Raw genomic sequence first — 10,308 nt, 5'->3', positions numbered from 1 at the left:
GAATCCCAAAGTGTCACTTCAACTGGAGTCTTTGGATTCTGATTTATAGGTCAAAAGCTATTTAGTTAATGTTTATCAAATATTATCTCTAGTTGTTGAGCATGATGTGAAAGGAAAATAAAAAAGTTGTGACTCCAATTCGCTCTGCCCAAAGAAAAAAAATTAAGCTGAAAGCTGAGTCACGCAAGAAGCTGCCTTTCCAGGCCAGGTGCCGTGGCTCATACCTGCAATCCCAGCACTTTGGGAGGCCGAGGTGGGCAGATCACAAGGTCAGAAGATCGAGACCATCTTGGGCAACATGGTGAAACCGTGTCTCTACTAAAAATACAAAAATTAGCTGGGTGTGGTGGCATGTACCTGTAATCCCAGCTACTCAGGAGGTTGAGGCAGGAAAATCCGCTTGAACAGAGGTTGCAATGAGCCGAGATTGTGCCACTGCACTCCAGCCTGGCAACAGAGTGAGACTCCATTGCAAAAAAGGCAAAAAAAAAAAAAAAAAAATGCCTTTCCCTTTGTTCGTAAGCAGAGAGCTACAGGTAAAAGATTAAATATCCCTCCAGCTACGCAATGTTCACCTTATCTTCTATAAAGTGCTGATTTTCTGAACATCCAATCTTTTTTTTTTTTTTTTTTTTTTTTTTAAGACAGAGTTTCGCTCTTGTTACCCAGGCTGGAGTGCAGTGGCGTGATCTCGGCTCACTGCAACCTCTGCCTCCTGGGTTCAGGCAATTCTCCTGCCTCAGCCTCCTCAGTAGCTGAGATTACAGTTATACGCCACCATGCCCAGCTAATTTTTTGTATTTTTAGTAGAGACGGGGTTTCACCATGTTGACCAGGACAGTCTCGATCTCCTGACTTCATGATCCACCCACCTCGGCCTCCCAAAGTGCTGGGATTACAGGCTTGAGCCACCGCGCCCGGCTGAACATCCAATCTTGTCACCACTATCTCTTTGGAAAATGAAGTACTGGGGATTGTACCCAGAGTTGACTGAATCAGTAAAGGGAAAAGCAAAGGCAGGAGGTGCCAGTGTGCTGAGCAGACCCCTTGGGGAGTAGCAAGCAGGCTCTGCTGCCAGGTGACCAGTTGCTTAGAAACTGGGAAAATTCACCTGAAATGATTATTTATGAAGTTCAAGCATATATTCACCCTGAGCAAGAAGAGTTTATTTGATTTCATTAAAATCATAACTGCATGGAAAACAGTATGTTTGTTTTTCTTTTTAAAGAGATAAGTTGGTAAAATAAAGCATTTGTATTGCATGTATGTGCTTTCCTCTGAAGTTAAACTGGGGTTGTAACCAAAAGCTTCCTTCTATAACCAGCTCTGTACCAGCTTCCTGTAACTTACATCTTTATGACAATGATAATCAAGAATAAATACATGAACCAAAGCTGGGTCTTCCTATTCTAGTTCTGTTGCTGTTTGTCATTTCAGGGAAAGGAAGTTGAAAGAAAGAAGACCGGGTTCATCCTACAAACTGTGAGAGTGTATTGCATGCCCTGCAGGGTGCACATCAACCCATTGCCACGTTCAAGAATCTTTGACTTGGACAAAGCAGAAATTTAGAATGTTTACTGCTTTGGGGACTTTCCTTCCATTGTAAACAATGATTATGGAGAAGCATGCATTTTTCTGATTCTTTGTTGGCCTGCTGGCCTCTTGACCCACTTCCTCAAATGTATAATGGTTGTCATATTAAATGTTCCCCTTGACTAAGCAAAGCATGGAGTGTCTAGTTACACTTCCTCTTCAATGGGGAAATGCTTATTTTTTCTATTTGTAGAACTTAAAAGCAAACAGTTGCCCGACGAAAAAAATTACTTAGTTCACCCTCCTACAGTGTGGAAATGGATAATTCCGAATTATTATCAAGCATTTCTTTTGGAGGTGGTATAAAGTTCAGATTTGCAATTAGGCACAAAATAAAGTCTTGAAGGGGTAGGTACTCCAGGCACAGTAAACCCAATTTGAATCTCACCTCTGCCACCTACTGGCTGTGGACTTTGGCCAAATAACTTTATGTCTCTGTACTTAAAACCCCAAGAAGTGCTTGGTAAGTATTATAATTAGAGTAATAAAGATAAAATCGGCATGCCCATGGTCACACCAGTGTCATGGGGACATTGTAAACAGAAATGATGATAAGCATGCAGCTTCTAGCACAGTTCATGGTTAAAATATTATCTGGATGATTCTAGGGTCATGGGCTTCAGACACATTTTTTCTTTTTCTTTTTTTTTTTTTTTTCAAGAGAAATAGCGTCTTGCTATGTTGCCCAGATTGGTCTTGAACTCCTGGGCTCAAGCGATCCTCCTGTCTCAGCTTCCCAAAGTGCTGGGATTACAGGCATGAGCCACTGCATTCAGCCAAGACACATTTTTTACACACACACACACACACACACACACACACACACAGTCTTCCATTATAAAATGGAGAGGTACTGAGGCTGATTGGAAACCAAATCAGACGGTCCCACTCTTCAGTCTTTCCCATCACAGTAAGTGGGAGCTCCTTTCTTCCAGTTGCTAAGGTCAAAAACCTTGTGCCACCCCTGACTCCTGCCTCTCTCCTGCCCCACGTTCTATCTGTCGGGAAATCTCACCCATGCTACCAGAATACCTCCCATCTGACCACTTTTGCCACCTCTGCTGCTACTACCCTGATCAAGCCACCATTCAGAAAAATGAGGACACATCTAAAAAACACCTTCACAGAAACATCTAGAATAAGGTCTGACCAAATGCCTGGGCACCATAACCTAGTCAAATGGACACATAACATTAACTATCTCATGATGTTCAGTAAATGATCAAATAGTGGATCTGTTCAAATAAGAGTTCAAATTGCTTGGTTTAAGCTAGTGTCATTGAAAGAAAAAAAAGGAGGGCCCCGGGCTGGGCGCTGCTACCGGTTCATCTACCCTTTCCCCCAGCCACTTCCTTTCAACCTTGTTCACTGTCCGTGGCTCCTGTTCCTGCCACAGCTCTCTCCCCTTCTTCCCTCCCCAGGAGATCCCAGAGATCACCTGCCATGGCTTTACTCACTGTGGCCACCCAGCTCTTGGGAACCAAGAATACATCTTGTCTTGTTCTTGCTGCTCAGCATGCCAGTGCTTCCTCCGCAAATTTGAAAGACACGTTGGCTGACCTGATTCCTAAGGAGCAGGCCAGAATCAAGCCCTTCAGGCAGCAACATGGTAAGACAGCGCTAGACCCAATCACTGTGCGCACGACGCGTGGTGACGTCAGAGGCGCACAGGGAGGGTCTGTGAAACATCAGTTCTTGATCCTGATGACGGCATCCGTTTCCGAGGCTTTAGCATCCCTGAAGGCCAAAAAGTGCTACCCAAGGCTGACGGTGGGGAAGGACCCCTGCCCAAGGACTTGTTTTGGCTGCTGGTAACTAGACAGATTCCAACAGAGGAACAGGTATCTGGGCTCTCAAAACAGTGGGCAAAGCGGGCAGCTCTGCCTTCCCATGTGGTCACCACACTGGACAACTTTCCCACCAATCTACACCCACATCTCAGCTCAGTGCAGCCGGTACAGCCTCAACAATGAAAGTGACTTTGCCTGAGCATATGCAGCGGTATCAACCAAACCAAGTACTAGGAGTTGGTTTATGAAGACTCTATGGATCTAATGGCAAAGCTACCGTGTGTTGCAGCAAAGATCTACTGACATCTCTACAGAGAAGGCGGCAATATTGCGGCCATTGACTCTAAGCTGGACTGGCCCCACAGTTTCACCAACGTGTTGGACTATACTGATGGGCTACACTAACATGAATTCACTGGGCTCATGCACCTCTACCTCACCATGCACAGTGACCATGAGGATGGCAATGTAATGCCCATACCAGCCACTTGGCCCTTTCAGACCCTTACCTGTCCTTTGCAGCAGTGGTGAACAGGCTGTCAGGGCCTCTCCAGGGGCTGGCAAATCAGGAAGTGCTTGTCTGGCTAACACAGCTACAGAAGGAAGTTGGTGAAGATGTGTCAGATGAGAAGTTACAAGACCACATCTGGAACACACTCAACTTGGGACGGGTTTTTCCAGGCTATGGCCATGCAGTACTAAGGAAACTGATCCATGATATAACCCGTCAGTGAGAGTTTGCTCTGACACACCTGCCTAATGATCCCATGTTTAAGTTGATTGCTCAGCTATACGAGATTATGCTCAACGTCCTCTTAGAATAAGGTAAGGCCAAGAATCCTTGGCCCAATGTCGATGGTCAGAGTCGGGTGCTGCTCCAGTACTATGGCATGACAGAGATGACCTACTACGCGGTCCTGTTTGGGGTGTCACGAGCATTGGGTGTATTGGCACAGCTCATCTGGAGCCGAGCCGTAGGCTTCCCTCTAGAAAGACCCAAGTCCATGAGCACAGACGGTCTGATGAAGTTGGTAGACTCTAAGTCAGGGTAAAACTGGAGACTGAGGGAAAATGACTACCAGAAAGTGAGGAAGCCTAAATAAAAAGTATAATTTTGGAGCCGGGCGTAGTGGCCCACAACTGTAATCCCAACACTTTGAGAGGCTGTGGTGGGCAGATCACCTGAGGTTGGGAGTTTGAGAGCGGCATGGGAGTAAACCCCATCTCTACTAAATATACAAAATTAGCTGGGCATGGTGGCGCGTGCCTGTAATCCCGGCTACTTGGGAGGCTGAGGCAGGAGCATCGCTTGAATCCAGGAGGCGGAGATTGCGGTGAGCCAAGATCATGCCATTGTACTTCAGCCTGGGCAACAAGAGCGAAACTCCGTCTCAAAAAAAAGTGTAAGTTTGTTTCGGGGGCCTTTAAAGACAAGATTAAGTTATATCTGAGGCACTGATAGTATGTTTGAGGTTAAAATATAAATAAGACTTTAAAAGATGAAAAATGATCCTTTCTCCCCTCGTCAGCTCCCTTCCCCTGCCTGGTCTGAGGTGCCCATCATAGGGGTGGTCCTGCAGGATGACCAGGACTAATGCAGGTGGTATGAGTTAGGTTTGCCCCCCACCCGACTGTCTAGAGTGAGAATCTGGCTCCTCTTTCCGTGGGTCAAAGCCGATTACCGAGAATCTGCAATCACTTCGGAGCTTCTGCTTCTTCTCTGCCAAGCCCTCAGCAAGCCAGCAAGCCAGGACTCTGCCCCTTCTGCTTCCGTAGGAGTCATGTCGGATAGTCAGCTGTACTAAGCCCCTTGACCCTCTCCCACGCACACAAACACCTCCTAGCAAGACCTATTGGTTAGCTGGATGTGCTTTGGCAATTTTCATGCTACCAAGTGACCATAAAGGCATGGCATTTCTTGTGACTGGCACTCAATATTGGATTTCTTTTTTAAAAACTATCCAATGAAAATTAGGTCTGGGTGTGTTCTGTTTCCCATTACCTCCCAGACTTTCTGCACCTGTGGCACCGCAAGCTGAGGATGTTCTGGACCTCCCCCTCTGGGTCCCCACTAGATACCTCTCAACACACCCGTGGTCCCAGTCATCGGGTTTTCTCAGTGCTTAATGTGAGCTCAGTTTTTTACTTCCACAGAACAAAGCCACTACCCTCTGACCTCCCAAACCCCTGGACCCCCATCTTTTAATATGCTGTGGGGCATAAAACAGGGACTCAGGAATGCCCAGCATATATTCAGAGACCGGTCACTGGGTATTAGCACTTCTTTTTGAATGATTGATTCAAAACTGGACATAGTCTTCTCTAATTATTCAGTACTGGGGCTGCGGCACTAAAAATATAAAAACCTCTCTTCTCATCCCTTACCTCAAGCAAATGTCCATGTGCACAGGTTTTCAGCAACTCAGAATACTTTTATTGCCTTTTTTTTTTTTTTTTTTTTGAGATGAGATTCACTCTTGTCTCCCAGGCTGGAGTGCAATGGTGCGATCTCGGCTCACTGCAACCTCCGCCTCCCGGGTTTAAGTGATTCTCCTGCCTCAGCCTCCCAAATAGCTGGGATTACAGGCATGCAACACCACACCCGGCTAATTTTGTGTTTTTAGTGGAGATGGGGTTTCTCCATGTTGGTCAGACTGGTCTCAAACTCCCCACCTCAGGTGATCCATCTGCCTCAACCTCCCAAAGTGCTGGGATCACAGGTGTGAGCCAACTCGCCTGGTTGACGTTCTACTGCCTTTTCTTTGAGAAAGGTTTGAGCGACACTCCTGCTGTGCCCCCATCTTCCCTCCAAACTCCTGCCAGTGGATCCGGAGTCTCAGAACCACACTGTTGAGTTGGATACACAGTAAACCCCTGGGTAACTATCGAGTCATGATGCAGACTTCAGGTTGTTCTGTATAAAAAGCAAAATAAATGTTTTAATTAACAGAAAAAGAAAAACAACAACAAAAAAAAACACATTTTAAAAAGTACATTCAGGCTGGGCGTGGTGGCTTACACCTGTAATCCCAGCACTTTGGGAGGCTGAAGGGGGCGGATCACCTGAGTCAGGAGTTCGAAACCAGCCTGGCCAACATGGTGAAACCCCATCTCTGCTAAAAATACAAAAATTAGTCGGGCATGCTGGCACGCAGTTATAATCCCAGCTACTCAAGAGGCTGAGGCAGGAGAATCGCTTGAGCCTGGGAGGCGCTGCAGTGAGCCAAGATCATGTCAGCCTGGGAGATAGGGCAAGACTCCATCTAAAAAAAAAAAAAAAAAAGTTTAAATTGCAGGGTTTTTTAAATAGACATATTTTTTCTCTAATGCTAATTGTATTTAAGGTGTTTTTGAAGAGTTAAATGAACATTTTTCTAAACTAGATTGTGGTAGTATTTATACAACTCTGTGAGGTTAATGAGAATTATTGATGTATACGCTTAAGATGGAGGAGTTTGTGGCATATAAATTATACCTAAATAAAGCTATTTTTTAAAATTGGGCAATAAATGAGGTCTTAATTATATAAAAACATTCTATTTCAGGAAGAACATTTAAACAGAAAATTCTGGGGCTGAGACAAAACTACACTTGATAGTATGCAATTATAAGTAGGATAAAATCAGGGGACACTTGAAAAATAGTATTACAGACAAAATCCTGAGTAGACACAGGAAAACAATCTTTTGAAAGTAATCTTTGGCCGGACACGGTGGCTCACACCTGTAATCCCAACACTTTGGGAGGCCAAGGTGGGTGGATCACCCAAAGCCAGGAGTTTGAGACCAGCCTGGCCAACATGGTGAAACCCCGTCTCTCCCAAAATTACAAAAATTAGCTGGGCATGGTGGTAGGTGCCTGTAATCCCAGCTACTCAAGAGGCTGAGGCAGGAGAATGGCTTGAAGCCAGGAGGCGGAGGTTGCAGTGAACCCAGATCGCACCACTGCACTCCAGCCTGGGTGACAGAGCAAGACTCTGTCTCAAATAATAATAATGATAATTAATAATAATCTTTTTAGAAGATAATAAGTTTTTAAATATAAATTTAAGTGACACCGAAAATATCAACTGCTTTTGGAAGGAAAGGGCTAAAATACACCCTTTGGATTTAGCCACAAAGAAGCCACTGGTGCCGTGACAGTGGCATCTCCCTTCGTGCTCAGCATCAGCCGGGCATCAGCACTGGGCTTCGGGAGGCACGTGGAGGAGGGAGCTTCCTTCCCACCTTGTCTTCCTCCAGCCCCCTCTCTGCTCACCTCTGGGTCCCTCATTTTCTCCCAGCAACCACATTGTCATCAACCTGCCCTTTTCCTTATTTACTCTCCTTCCTTCTTTTCTTTTTTTTTTGAGACAAAGTTTCACTCTGTTGCCAGGCTGGAAGGGAGTGGCACAGTCTCGGCTCACTGCAACCTCCGCCTCCCGGGTTCAAGCGATTCTCCTGCCTCAGCCCACTGACTCTAGGAGCGTGCCACCACACCTGGCTAATTTTTGTATTTTTAGTAGAGACGGGGTTTCACCATGCTGGCCAGGATGGTCTCGATCTCTTGACCTCATGATCTGCCCGCCTCGGCCTCCCAAAGTGCTGGGATTACAGGCATGAGCCACCGCGCCTGGACAACTCTCCTTCTTTTTCCCTAGTACAGCCACCTTCTCTACTTTATCCACCTTTGCCAGTTTTTCTGGGATTTTTTTTTTTTTCCCGTTCTCTTAAAAATTTCCCATCCCCATGGCAGTGACCACAGTCATCGCAGTATTTTGACAGGTCTGAGATGAGACTCAGTGAGCCACTGTGTGCTCTCCTGCCCTGAATGTGATGCCCTTCTGACGGTCCCTGGACTGTGCAAGTTCACAGACACAGATGACCAGTCCCCTCCCGACTCAGAGACCCATCTGTGCAGCTCCCTTCTTGCGAGGAAGCTTAACTGGAGGAAGAGAAGACACAGCCCCTTTTGATAAATGTCTCCTGAATGCAGAGCCTGGCTGGTGGTAGGAAGGGTGGCAGAATGTGGAGGCTGTAAGGACATACCCCCCCCTAATTATCCCTTGGCCTAACGTCTATCATTCACTTGCTTCTCTAGTGCCTAGGAATGATGGGACTATCAAGGCAGTGCTGGAAGAACTGTGGGGACCCTGTCTGAAAGGCCTGGCCAGAGAACTGGAGCAGTCTGCAGCAGGGTCAGCAGCACAGAGAAGGCATCACCAACAGCAACAAAGCAGAGAAGGCATGGCACAGCCAACAGTAGGGCTGCTTGCAGCAGGTGCATCTCTGAGCATGTGCGAGCCCTCCTCTGCCTAGGCTTCCCATCTGCCCTTCTCTCCTCATCCAGGAGCCCTTCAAAGGAATGGCTGAAGAGAAGGACTCCCGGTAACATCAGCTAAGGGACATCTGGATTGTTGAGATTTGAGATTCTCTGTGAAGGTGATGCAGTATATAAACACACACTGAGTGGAGCCTGGGACATTCCAGAGACGTTGATATACAGTAAAGCTTTTTTTTTTTTTTTTTTTTTTTTGGAGATAGAGGCTTGCTCTGGTGCCCAGAGTGCAGTGCAGTTGCATGATCTCGGCTCACTGCAACCTCCACCTCTCGGGCTCAAGCGATTCTCCTGCCTCAGTCTCCTGAGTAGCTGGGATTACAGGCACACACCACCTAACCCGGCTAATTTTTTCATTTTCAGTAGAGAAGGGGTTTCACCATGTTGGTCAGGCTGGTCTTGAACTCTTGACCTCGTGATCCACCTGCCTCAGCCTCCCAAAGTGCTGGGATTACAGGCGTGAGCCACTGCACTCGGCCCAGCAATTCATTTTCATACATTTGACATTTATCCAGTCACTTTCCCAAGCTCATGGATACTGGCAAAGCTGATTTGTTTATTTGTTTGTTTTGAAACAGTCTTGCTCTGTAGTCCAGGCTGTAGTGCAGTGGCACCATCCTGGCTCACTGCAAACTGTGCCTCCCAGATTCAAGCGATTTAGAGCCTCAGCCTCCCAAGTAGCTGGAATTACAGCTGCGCCACCAAACCCAGCTAATTTTTGGATTTTTAGTAGAGACAGGGTTTTGCCATGTTGGCCAGGCTGGTCTTGAATTCCTGGCCTTCTGCCCACCTTGGCCTCCCAAAGTGCTGTGATTATAGGCATGAGCCACCATGCCCGGCCATGGCAAAGCTTTTCATTGCACCTAAGTGTTTCCGAACAGTAGTTCTCAAAGTATCCAGAACTCCTTTCAGTGGGTATTAAAGGTCAAAACTGTTTTCATAACAATATCAAGAAACGAGTTGTCTTTTTCACTCGCATTCTTTCAGTGGGATGTGTGGTGGGATTTTCCAGAGGCCGCGTGTATGACATTGCACCTGTGCAAAGCAGAGCAGATGTAAGAAGCCAACTTCCTTCTATTAGGACAGAAATCAAAGAAGTTTTTTAAATCTCTTTTTAAAGAGCAGTAATTTTGGCCGGGCACGGTTGCTCACACCTGTAATCCCACCAATTTGAAAGGCTAAGGCAGGTGGATCGCTTGAGTTTGGGAGTTTGTGACCAGCCTGGCCGACATGGTAAAACCCCGTCTCTACTAAAAATACAAAATACTAGCCTAGCATTGTGGCTTAGGCTTGTAATCCCAGCTGCTTAGGAGGCTGAGGCAGGAGAATCATTTGAATCCAGGAGACAGAGGTTGCAGTGAGCTGAGATCGCACCAGTGCACTCCAGCGTGGGAGACAAGAGCGAAACTCTGTCTCAAAACAAATAAATAGCAAGTTTATCAATGAATACTTTTTTGTTTTGGAAAATATATTTTTCATGAAAAATATGTGGTTCGTGTTAACATGTAGTTGGTTTGTTATTTTTATTTATTTATTTATTTATTTATTTTGAGATAGAGTCTCATTCTGTTGCCCAGGCTGGAGTGCAATGGTGCAATCTCAGCTCACT

At 46.1% G+C, this 10,308-nt stretch overlaps 1 pseudogene; it reads left to right on the top strand.

Annotated features, from left to right (window-relative positions):
* The first annotated feature begins 2,215 nt into the window (after nt 1-2,215).
* Nucleotides 2,216-4,713, top strand: LOC101034724 (citrate synthase, mitochondrial-like; annotated as a pseudogene).
* The last annotated feature ends 5,595 nt before the right edge of the window (nt 4,714-10,308 follow it).

The sequence above is a fragment of the Saimiri boliviensis genome, chromosome 18 (genome assembly GCF_048565385.1).
Source record: "Saimiri boliviensis isolate mSaiBol1 chromosome 18, mSaiBol1.pri, whole genome shotgun sequence".
In the NCBI taxonomy this organism is placed as follows: Eukaryota; Metazoa; Chordata; class Mammalia; order Primates; family Cebidae; genus Saimiri; species Saimiri boliviensis.
This window is presented reverse-complemented; position numbering and strand designations above follow the sequence as displayed.